Genomic DNA, 11,007 nt, shown 5'->3' with positions numbered 1-11,007 from the left:
CTGGACTTTCCACATGGTACTAGAGTTCTGGGCAGGAAAGTGAGGGACTCTTGCCAAATTCTGGAGGTTAGAGAAGTGAGAGGTACAAGATAGGATCCTGTCCAATGGTCCCAGTAAAATTGCTTTGTTGATTGGAAGTGCAAGGGATAGACAGAGGTAATGGTTAGCTGAGAATGGGAGCCCCAGATTTAGATATAAAAATTCAGCTGGAGGGAGAACATAGTTTGGGTCCCCTTGCAACAGAACATGTGGCAAAGACTTGAGGGAAAATAGTTTACGTGTGAGGTGATCTGCATTTGATTCCTATGGTTACCATAATAAGTACAACAGTTCACCCTTATCCATGCGGGATACATTCCAAGACCCCCAGTGGATACCTGAAGCCATAGATGGTACTGAACTCTATATATACTGTGTTTTTTCCTAAACATACATATCTATGATAAAGTTTAATTTACAAATTAGGCACAGTAAGACATTAACAACAATAACTAATATAAAACAGAACAATTATAACAATATACTGTAATAAAAGTTATGTGGATGTAGTGTCTCTCTTCCTCCCCCCCCTTCCCTGCCTCTCAAAATATCTTACTGTACTGTACTGCATGTAACTGAAACTGCAGAAAGCAAAACCATGGATAAAACCATGAATAAGAGGGGGTTGTTGTATCATAAACTTCGTGGCTTAAGACAACAGAAATCTATTGTTTCACAGTCTTGAAGGCTAGAAGTCTGAGATCAAGGAAGGGTCTTTGATACTGCCCCCAAAGCCTTTATATATATTTTTTATTTTATCTATTTTTTTTGTGTGTGATGGAGTTTCATTCTTGTTGCCCAGGCTGGAGTGCAATGGCGCAATCTCAGCTCACCACAACCTCTGCCTCCTGGGTTCAAGCAATTCTCCTGGCTCAGCCTTCTGAGTAGCTGGGATTACAGGCAAGTGTCACCACACCCGGCTAATTTTTTGTGTTTTTAGTAGGGATGGGGTTTCTCCATGTTGGTCAGGCTGGTCTCGAACTCCCAACCTCAGGTGATCCGCCCGCCTCAGCCTCCCAAAGTGCTGGGATTACAGGCACGAGCCACTGCGCCCAGCCAGGACTTCAACATATCTTTTGAGGGGGACAAAACTAACCCATAATATGATCTTAGAAGCAAAAGCAAATGGAGACGAGAATGGGAAGAACTTAATGCAACTGAAGGTATTAAGCTGGTTATTTCTGCAGCAACAGGGACTCAGTCCCACTGAGGAACCTCCAAGGAGCCATGTGACATACCCCTCAGAATTCTCCCACTGAGAGACTGGAAGGCTGGGGCATTTAGCCAGTTACCCCACTGGCTGAAGAATTCTCCTAGGAGGCTGGCTAACTTCCTCATACTTAGAGGCTATAACTACAGCAGGGCTGCATCCTTCCCTAGCTAATTAAGAGAGATTGAGGTGCGATGTGAGCCCTGCATGTGGGGCTGTCTGCCACCACAGTGCTGAAATCAAGGAGGCACCCCCAGTGTTAGAGAGGGTACCCCCCTTACACTGCTCAGATCTGCTCCTCCCCCACAGCAAGTCCATGCTATCACTGACTCTTTTACAGTGTGGACTCTTTACGAGTATGCAAGCTCTTAAAAAAAGAAAAGCGACTTTCAAGAGTAGAATTAGTGGAATAAACTTTAGTCCCCTGTGGCAGCTGGTCCTCAGCCACTATTAATATTCATCATCTCCCCACTCCCCCTCCAATCCACCAATTCCAGATTTCTTTCATGCCTGGTTAACACTAAAGTTGGTCTGGGCTGCTCTTCCTGAGAGCCTGGGCCCTTGACTGTCTTGCCACTACCCTACTTTGTTGGCTGTGGTTGGCTATGCACCATTGTCACTCAGCATGAAGGCACCAAAAGACACTCCAACGACCAAGTTTCAGATGAATCCTCCCTGCCTCATTATGCAACAGCCACTTTAGCTTCTCAGAATGGGGGTTGATTGCCAGCTCCAATATGGTAACTTTTCTAATCTGATGGTCCACTCGCAGGAGGAGCCCAAAGCCACCCAGCAATAGAGTCAATGGGAAACTTCTTATGTTAACCAGTGGAAGATTTCTCCCTGAGAATCAGGACCTCTGTTGCAATGAAGCCTGCTGCAGAAATGGGAAGCACAGTTTCTGCAAGGAGCTGGCTGGGGTGATGATGAAAGGGGCCAGTACTATTTCTACCTGTTGGTTACTCTGGTCCTGTGTGTTCCAACATAGCACTATATATCATCCGATAGTTTAGTGCATATACTACAACTTGGAGGACAATGACCCAACCCACAGGGTGTCATCCCAAAGCTAGCGCCTTCCCTGGGCTTTAATAAGCCACTCCTACTTTCTACCCCTTGTTTACAAATAATCCAATATATTAGAAGACCCATTTTTTTTTACAAGACCATTTTCATGATCCTTTATCATAAAATAGACACTTGAGCTGAGACTTCATTATGCAGGATCCCATACCGATAAATAAATTAGACACTCTATAGCCGGGGGCGGTGGCTCACGCCTGTAATCCCAGCACTTTGGGAGGCCGAGGCAGGTGAATCACGAGGTCAGGAGATCGAGACCATCCTGGCTAACACGGTGAAACCCCGTCTCTACTAAAAATACAAAAAATTAGCTGGGCATGGTGGCGGGCGCCTGTAGTCCCACCTACTCAGGAGGCTGAGGCAGGAGAATGGCGTGAACCCAGGAGTCGGAGCTTGCAGTGAGCCGAGACCACGCCACTGCACTTCAGCCTGGGCGACAGAGTGAGACTCCGTCTCAAAAAAAAAAAAAAAAAAATTAGACACTCTATAAACCACTAGTGAAGCACAACAAGAAAGGAAGGTAAATCAGAAAAGGTGTCTATCTTTTCTTTGTCGAAAAGGACAAACTGCTGCCCCCTCAGGGTGGAAGGAATCTGATGTCATTAACTTATCACCAAGTGCTGGGGCAGCCCCATCAAGGAATGACACCATAACCAGGATCCAGTCTCTCTGTTGCATTCAGCAGCAGCGGCAGGTAAATAAGCCTTGGGGAGAGGGAGTCCCTGTGGTTGGGCCTGTGCAGAGCTTTCATCTCTGCCTTGTTGCCGCTGCGTTCATGGGCCCAAGCTCTTAGTTGGTTGAGAATTGAAACTGACTGATATTCACCAGACAAATCCTTCTTCCTACCTGCTCACTGAGTGCTCCCTGCACAGCAGATGCTCTCTGATTGGCATTGACAGGAGGCATAAAGCTCTGCCCCACTCCCATTAGTCCATCCACATGCATCTCCCCTATACTTCTTTCTCCAATATTCCAGTCTTGTTTCATCCAGGCCTGTGACCTCCCAAGTGAGTTGTTCTCCAGTGCCTAGAAGTCCATGTGTACTATTGCCTCAGGCCATGCCTCCCTACGTACAAAGTGGATGGCCAAGTGTACTGCCCAAGTCTCTTCCCCCTAGGAGGATGTCCCTCTTCACTCAGCTTAAGAACCTCTCCTGAGTGGATGTGTGGTACAGCTGGAATTCATTTTTGTTTCACACCACCGTATCCAGCCAACCCCTCCATACATCAGGCTCAGAGTTTTTCTTCCTACAGCAGTGGTGGTATGGAACACTCCTACAGGAAGGAGGTTGGAGCAACAGGGGTAGATGACAGACTTTGAATCGTGTCTTCATATAGTTTACTTGTGCCTTCTGCACCTGTCTGGATCCAACACCAAATCATTGTCATCATACAATGAATTGCTAGTTTCTGACTGGTGAACTGGTAAACATAAAACACCCAGTTCATGCCTGGGTGAATTTATGACTGGCGTCCCAGATTACTATGGGCCGATCTAGTCACATAGTGTCTTGATGTCCCACAGCAGGTATTCAAGCTCTATGAGGGCCCAGGAGCACACTATAAGCTCTCTCTTTGCAAATATGAGTAGTTCTCTGCTGCAGAAGGCAGGGTCCAGCTCCAAACCTAAAAGCTCCACATGACTTTCCAGAGACCCAGCACAGGGCTCTTATCTAACACAGATATGTCTGGCACTATTGGACTTGCAGGTCATCAAACCCAAGAGTCAGAGCAGCCGGCACCTCAACTTCAATCCATTGAAGATGCCTTTCTTGCCTTAGTCCACTTAGAACTCAAATAAATAGTGGATCATCTGGCCTCATATAACAAATATATTTCAACCTACGTCTCTGAGCCTCCTGACTCTCAAAAAACTGCCAAGGTAGTTTCTTTCTTAGGTTGGGTTTGCAGAAGTAGACACTGAAACAAACATTCACATTCAAGTGATTTATTAAGGAAGTGCCCGGTGGTGTGATAGTAAATGAGTAACAACTGGCTTTATGGAAAGAAAATAAATAAGTTTGATAAATAAATCAAGCATTCAACAATTTCCACAAATACTCTATAGTGAGTACTTCCACCATGACCAGTTTAAAGCTACCAACAGGATATCTCTGAACATGGAGTTGGGAAGAGTTGCTAACAATCAGCTCTTGGAACTAGCCAGTGTCAGCACATCACTGAAATGCTGCTAGGGAGACAAAGGAGTGGGTGTAGGAGGACAAGAAAAAAAAGGAAGTCAAGCAAAAGAGTGATTTCAGGCAAAGTCTCATAGAGGTTAGAGTCAACGCCATCCTACAGGGAAACTCGGGAGTACAAGCTACACCTCAACGTTGTCTACACGCAAGGCAAGGATGCCTCACTCTTTCGCTCCTGCACCTGTCAGGCTTAGGCAAGGGCCATCCCAGCATGGAGGCAGATCCTAGGTACCTATGGCTCTTTTTAAAGGTGAGCAAAGTGGTTCCAGCTGTGTGAAGGCAGTCCTTGGAGAAGAGGTGCAGGTGCTTGAGTTTTGAGGGCCCTTGGAATATTCTGACTGATTAATGTTTTTGTATGCCTGGGGCCTTGGGAGAGGCTATATCAGTTTGACCCGATAAGTTTATCCTAATAAAATGACTTAGGATGAACTCTTAGTTTTGCTCTGGGGGTAGGGGGAGAGGGAGTTATTGGGGCAGCTGAGGCCAGTTACGCAGGCTTTGCATGTCTCCATGACTGACTCCTCATTAAGAGCTTTGGACACCAAGGCTTGGGTGAGCTTCTCCAATTGGCAACACCACCATGTGTTGTCACACACAGTTGCTGGGAGAATGAAGTGAGTCCTCATGCAACTCCACCGGGAGGGTTCACTTAGAAGCTTGTGGTTTCTCCTGGCTTTGCCCCAAAGCCTTTCTTCTTTGCTGACTTTACTCTGTATCCTTTCACTGTAATAAGAGATAATGGTGAGTATAACAGCCGTTTCTGAGACCTATGAGTTATTCTAGTGAATCATGGAGCCTGAGCTGGATCTTGGAGACACTCACACAGAATCCTTTCGCCGTAATAAACCACAGTCATGAATACAATTCTGTGCTGAGCCCTGCGAGTCCTCCTAGTGAATCATCAAATCTAGGGATGGTTTGGGGGACCCCTGACACTTCATTTCCTAAACTCCTGATAAAGAGGGATTTCTGTGTCATCCTGCTACCTAGAGAAAGTATCTGATCCCTGATCATCTTCTCCATGAGAACTACCTTGCTCACCTGGTCCTCGTTGGCGTGCCATTACCTCTACTCATGTTTGCCACCCCAGTGTCATCTCTCTACTCACCTGGCTCATGTACTTTGCATCTTCCTCACCCAAACATTGAAGCCCATTTGGGTCCACCTGTCCTCTTAGCCCTTTAATCAGCCTCATGGGGAGCCCAGAACTTTCTATGGCATTTTCTGACACCAAGCTAAGGAAATGAAACACTGTGAAGGCCCTGCCTTCAGGACCATTAGCGTTGGTTGACTGGCCCACCTCTGGCTCCATGCTGGAAGCAGAGCACCCGCAGGATTGCCACTGACTTCCCTGGGGCTTCTATTATCCCAGCTCTTCCTATATGCTGCCTTTTATTATTTACATCATTATAAATATTTGTGGTTTCAGAAAGAATGTGATGTTATTTCTAAAGTTACCTGGGTAACTCTCTCTTAATACTTACTTGAATTAACTGCCCATCTATTTTCAGATTTAACTGTTTGAAAATTCTTAATAATTAATACATTAAATTAAAAGCTCTCACGATTATACAGATTGCAGCATACAGTCATGCAACTACAAATAGATGTGGTAGAATTTCAACTTACAAAGCACAAAAGGTATTTTTTTCCTCCAATTTCTACCTAAAATACGCTTGCCTGGCCGGGCATGGTGGCTCACGCCTGTAATCCCAGCACTTTGGGAGGCCAGGGCAGGCGGATCACCTGAGGTCAGGAGTTCAAGGCCAGCCTGACCAACATGGAGAAATCTCATCTCTACTGAAAATACCAAATTAGCCAGGGGTGGTGGTGCATGCCTGTAATCCCACCTACTCGGGAGGCTGAGGCAGGAGAATTGCTTGAACCCGGGAGGCGGAGGTTGTAGTGAGCAGAGATTGCACCATTGCACTCCAGCCTGGGCAACAAGAGCAAAACTCCATCTCAAAAAAAAACAAAAAGTTGCCTACATTTGAGAGCAAATATTCAAATATTAATAATAAATTTAAATAACATACCTAATTCATGCTGTGGCTGTTGTACACAGGTTAGAGATGATAGTAACTCACATGATCATATGATCATTGGTCATTCACAAGTTCAGGGATGCCAGAAATGGCATTTAGTGACCTGAATTTAAACCAAATTACAGTTTATAGTTTCTGTCTCTTCTGTCTACAGTAGGAAAAATAAAACACAGAACAACAACAACAAAAAGCATATAAGTAAATCTTTTTCCAAATTTTGTTAAATGCCAGAACCTTAACTCCTGATACTCAACAAACCTTTTCACTGCATAAACACTCCCACTCTTGGGATTGTCCTTAAAAATCTATGGCTTTCAAAAACGATTGACTCTACCATGAATTTTAAGAGCTTCCCCCACCCCACCCCATCTTGGGAACAAATGGCTGAACATTCACACTGATGCCTATCTTTGCCCACGCAGCTTCCGGCTCCCCCCTGCCCCTTGCTCAGACTTCCAAATAGCCCACAGCAGGCATCTCCACCACTCACTGAGAGCTGGAGCTATCGAGTGTGGTGCTACATACCTACCTATGAGATGTGAAGGCCTGCTCCTTCCTCTGGCAGCAGAGTGAGGGATGTTAAGAAAAGTTACGTGTCACTTCTCAGAACTTCTCAGATCCCTATCTGTACTCCTTTCTTCACTTGCAGAAAGACTTGAGGACTCAGAGAAGGGCTGAGAGGGTGCTCTCTGTGAAGAATCTCCTGCCACTGTGTGTTTGGCAGGCAGAGATAGGAGTGGGGGTTGTCTTAGTCTAGTTAGGCTGCTATAACAAAAATACCATAAACTGGTTGGCTTAAAAACAACAGAAAAGGCTGTAATCCCAGCACTTTGGGAGGCCAAGGCAGGTGGATCACCTGAGCTCAGGAGTTCGAGACCAGCCTGGCCAACATGGTGAAACCCTGTCTCTACTAATAATACAAAAATTAGCTGGGCGTGGTGGCAGGCAACTGTAATCCCAGCTACTCAGGAGGCTGAGGCAGGAGAATTGCTTGAACCCAGGAGGCGGAGGTTGCAGTGAACTGAGATCGTGCCATTGCACTCCAGCCTGGGTGACATGAGTGAAACTCTGTCTCAACAACAACAAAAAACCCAAAAAAACAGAAATTGACTTCTCACAGTGTAGAGGCTGGGAAGTCCAAGATCAAGGTGCCAGCACCATTCAGTGTCTGGTGAAGGCCTGCTTCCTGGTTCGTAGATGTTGGTCTTCTCACTGTATCCTCACTTGGTGGAAGGGGATTCTCAGGTCTCTTTTATAAAGGGGACTAATCCCATTTCCACCCTCATGACCTGATCACCTCCCACAGGCCCCACCTCCTAATACCATCACTTTGGGATTTAGGTTTCAACATATCAATCCGGAGGAGACACAAAGATTCAGTCCATAGCAGGAGTGATTAGATTGCAATGTGGTTATTCAGTTGGGCTTCTGAAGATGAAGCCACTCTCTGTGAGTGTGGGAGTAGGGATGGACCATCAGTTGGTGAGGTTTTTCAAGGTGCTAGTCATCTGGACATGAAGCCTGTCTCTCAGAACAGAAATGAGCTTCACCTCTTGACTTTGGGCATTGTCAGGGTGTCTAGGAAAGAAATCCGGTAGCAAGTCCACCTTTTGGAATCAGAGTATAGATATCTGCAGATGGCCAGTGGAATGGTGCAGGGTCCCGGGACCTGCATTTATACATTTCATGTGATAACTCTCTTTATTTTTCTGAATCTTTCCTCTAAAATTAATGAAGCTAGTCCTTCCTAGCAGTAGTAGAGGAACACAGGGATTGTGCTAAAGGGAATGTTAAACACAGAATGTTAAAGGGAAACTGCTGCTTGGAGTAAAACATGGTGGTGGCAGTGGGAATGGAAACTAAAGGGAAAGGGTGGGTCTTAGGAGCACATTGGTTCCAGCTAGCAGAATTTTTTTTCTTCCAGAGTTTTACTCTGGAGATAATGGACCATGTTTTAGCCTGGGAAGTGGTTTCTCTTTATAACTCTCCATCTCTGCTGCAACAAGGGATTTTTCCTTCCAGGTTTTATTCTCTGAGGACATAGACTCCCAGGTCCCTGTTCCTCATTTTGCCATGGTGGGCCCTTGGTCCTAGGTCCTGGTTTTGGGTTTCTTCATTGCTCGTTTGCTTACTGCAGAGTAGCCAGATCCCTAGTTCCAGGACCACTGGCCACATATCTTCACAGTCTGAAGCTTCCAGCCTTCTAAGGTTACACTTTCCTTTAAAATCCAGATAGACTATCTCTAGCCTGTCTACTTTCATCTGGGGAAGTCTACTACACTCACTGACATGGCCAGGGTTTCTTGGGAAGGGGCATGCCCTCCTGGTCTCCTCGGCATGGGCATTCCTGCTCCTAACTTCTCAGTCTCCTACAAGCTGCCAGGGTTGCCGTCCTCCTACTCCACTTTATCCCACAAAGTGTCCCACTGTGGACCATGCCCCACCTTCTGCATTCCGTAAGCATCATTCATAGGAGGTGGTGGTATATACATACCAGACATTTTCTGAAAGTATTGGAGGTAATAGAGCAGCACCAAGGAGCAGGAACCAACATAAAATAGAACATTAGACATCTCCATTCCTCAAGTTCCTTGGCTGTCCCTACCCTCGGAATTTCTCACCAGTTACTTTCCTTCTTAGAGCCTAGCTTTCTACCATTTCACCTTCTTCTTGCTCAAGCTTTTCTCCTGTATCCTCTCTTCTCCCAGTTCCAATCTTACCCCTACCATTCATCATTTAGCTACAAGAAGACAAGTCTTGAATTCCTATTGCTCCTCTGTGCAGAGCAATCCAGTTTCCTTGTTGCAGCTCTTCTCTGCAGATGAACTGGAACCCTTCCTGTCATAACCAAAGGGCCATGAATCAGCTTTCAAGGACAAAGAACCAGTTCCTCTGAGATGAATTCTGCCTTCCTGGTTATCTATGGTGTAAAACAACAACCGTTTCATAGTGTTCACAGATTCTCTAGGTCAGGTCAGGGCAGAGCAAGGATGACTTGTCTCTCCTTTGTGATGTCTAAGGCTCAGCTGGAAGGCTTAAGCAGTTGGGGATGACTTAAAGGGCTAGGGGCTGTAATCATCTGAAGGCTTCTTCAGTCCTATGTCTGGTGCCTGGCTCAGCTGGGACTGTCAATTGAAGCACCCACATATGACCTTTCCTTGTAGCTTGGGCTTTCTCACAGCATGGCAGCATCACAATAGTCAGACTTCTAACATGTCAGCTCAGGGGTCCAGTGAACAGGGGATGCTGAAGGGCCTTTCATTACTTAACCTCAGAAGTTACATAGCATCCAGATTAAAGGGGAGGTAACATACATCTTGTTTCTTAACAACAGGAATGGAAAGATTTTGTGGCCATGCTTTGATATTGCCAAACCTCCTCCTACAGATTGCTGATGCACCGCTCCTGGCATTGATAAGGGTCAAAAGGTCTTACCTCTACAGCTTTGTTGGGCTCCTCCATCTGCCTAGCCCAGAGTTCTCCTAAGAACGTCTGGGGTGTAGCTTCTCTACAGCTTTCAGCCTTGGTTCAGGACACCTGGCCTTGGGCTTCTCGTTTGTACTTCTAGAGGGTATCAGGATTTGGAAGCGGGGGCTATAAGAGCCAGTAGCAGGTTTACTGGCTTTTGTAGCTACAGTGGCCTCACCAAGGCAGGCTGCAGGGGGCTGGCAGCCAGTGCCTAAATGTCAGCCTCAGGAAGCCTCTGTGACTGCTGGTTCTGAGCCAGCATGGATTGGGGTGGGGTAGCCAGTCCTTTGGAAAAGGGACATCCTTAGGACTTGTCTTATGACATATGGGTCAGGAGCAGTAGCCTCTGGTCCTGCAGTTTCTGTGGGAGACCCCACAAACTCCCACACATTCTCCAGAGGGGGAAGCTCACCTCTGACCCCTACCCCTAAACAATGAAATAAGGCTTCACACAGTTGCAACAAGTTGATTCTGGAGTTCCAATCCACTACTGCTGAGGTCACGGGTGTGCCAAGAGCCTCACTATCAAGATGTGGTTCAGGAATACTGGCTTTTTGGGGGAGTCAGTCCTTGCACACCAGTCTGTAAACTCCACGAGAGACAGTAACAGTGTCTACCTGGTACATAAAGCATTTTGCTCAGTACCTGGCCCTTGGTAAATATTGGTTAATGATGCATTTGGATAGCTCTATGAGCAAGTTGGGTACTTCAGCGGTTATAGAGATGGCTGTATTGCACAGAAATGGTAAACTTAAAAGCTATAAGGACTAAGCAATTCATGTAAGAGAAAAGCTGGCCGGCTAGGGCCGGAGGCTTATAGAACAACATATTCCCTGCTCCGGGTGCAGAGGACAGCCACTACTGCGCTCTATGCCTGCCATGCTGAAGACAGGCCCAGTACTGGCAGACATTCTTAGTTTTCAAGAGAGGATAAAAAGCTAGATCTATTAAATCTGCCAATTTTT

General features: G+C 46.2%; 1 long non-coding RNA gene across 1 annotated transcript; it reads right to left on the bottom strand.

Annotated features, from left to right (window-relative positions):
* Positions 1-4,263: 4,263 nt before the first annotated feature.
* Positions 4,264-9,528, bottom strand: LOC131384549 (uncharacterized). Its single transcript, XR_009215518.1, has 3 exons — positions 9,069-9,528; positions 6,566-6,722; positions 4,264-5,252 (listed from the first exon to the last, which is right to left on the bottom strand). It is a non-coding gene; the product is annotated as an uncharacterized LOC131384549 (long non-coding RNA).
* Between the last annotated feature and the right edge of the window lie 1,479 nt (positions 9,529-11,007).

This window comes from Hylobates moloch, unplaced genomic scaffold (genome assembly GCF_009828535.3).
Source record: "Hylobates moloch isolate HMO894 unplaced genomic scaffold, HMol_V3 SCAFFOLD_11, whole genome shotgun sequence".
NCBI classification, from domain to species: Eukaryota; Metazoa; Chordata; class Mammalia; order Primates; family Hylobatidae; genus Hylobates; species Hylobates moloch.
Note: the sequence above shows the minus strand (reverse complement) of the source record. Positions and strands in the feature narration are given on the sequence as shown.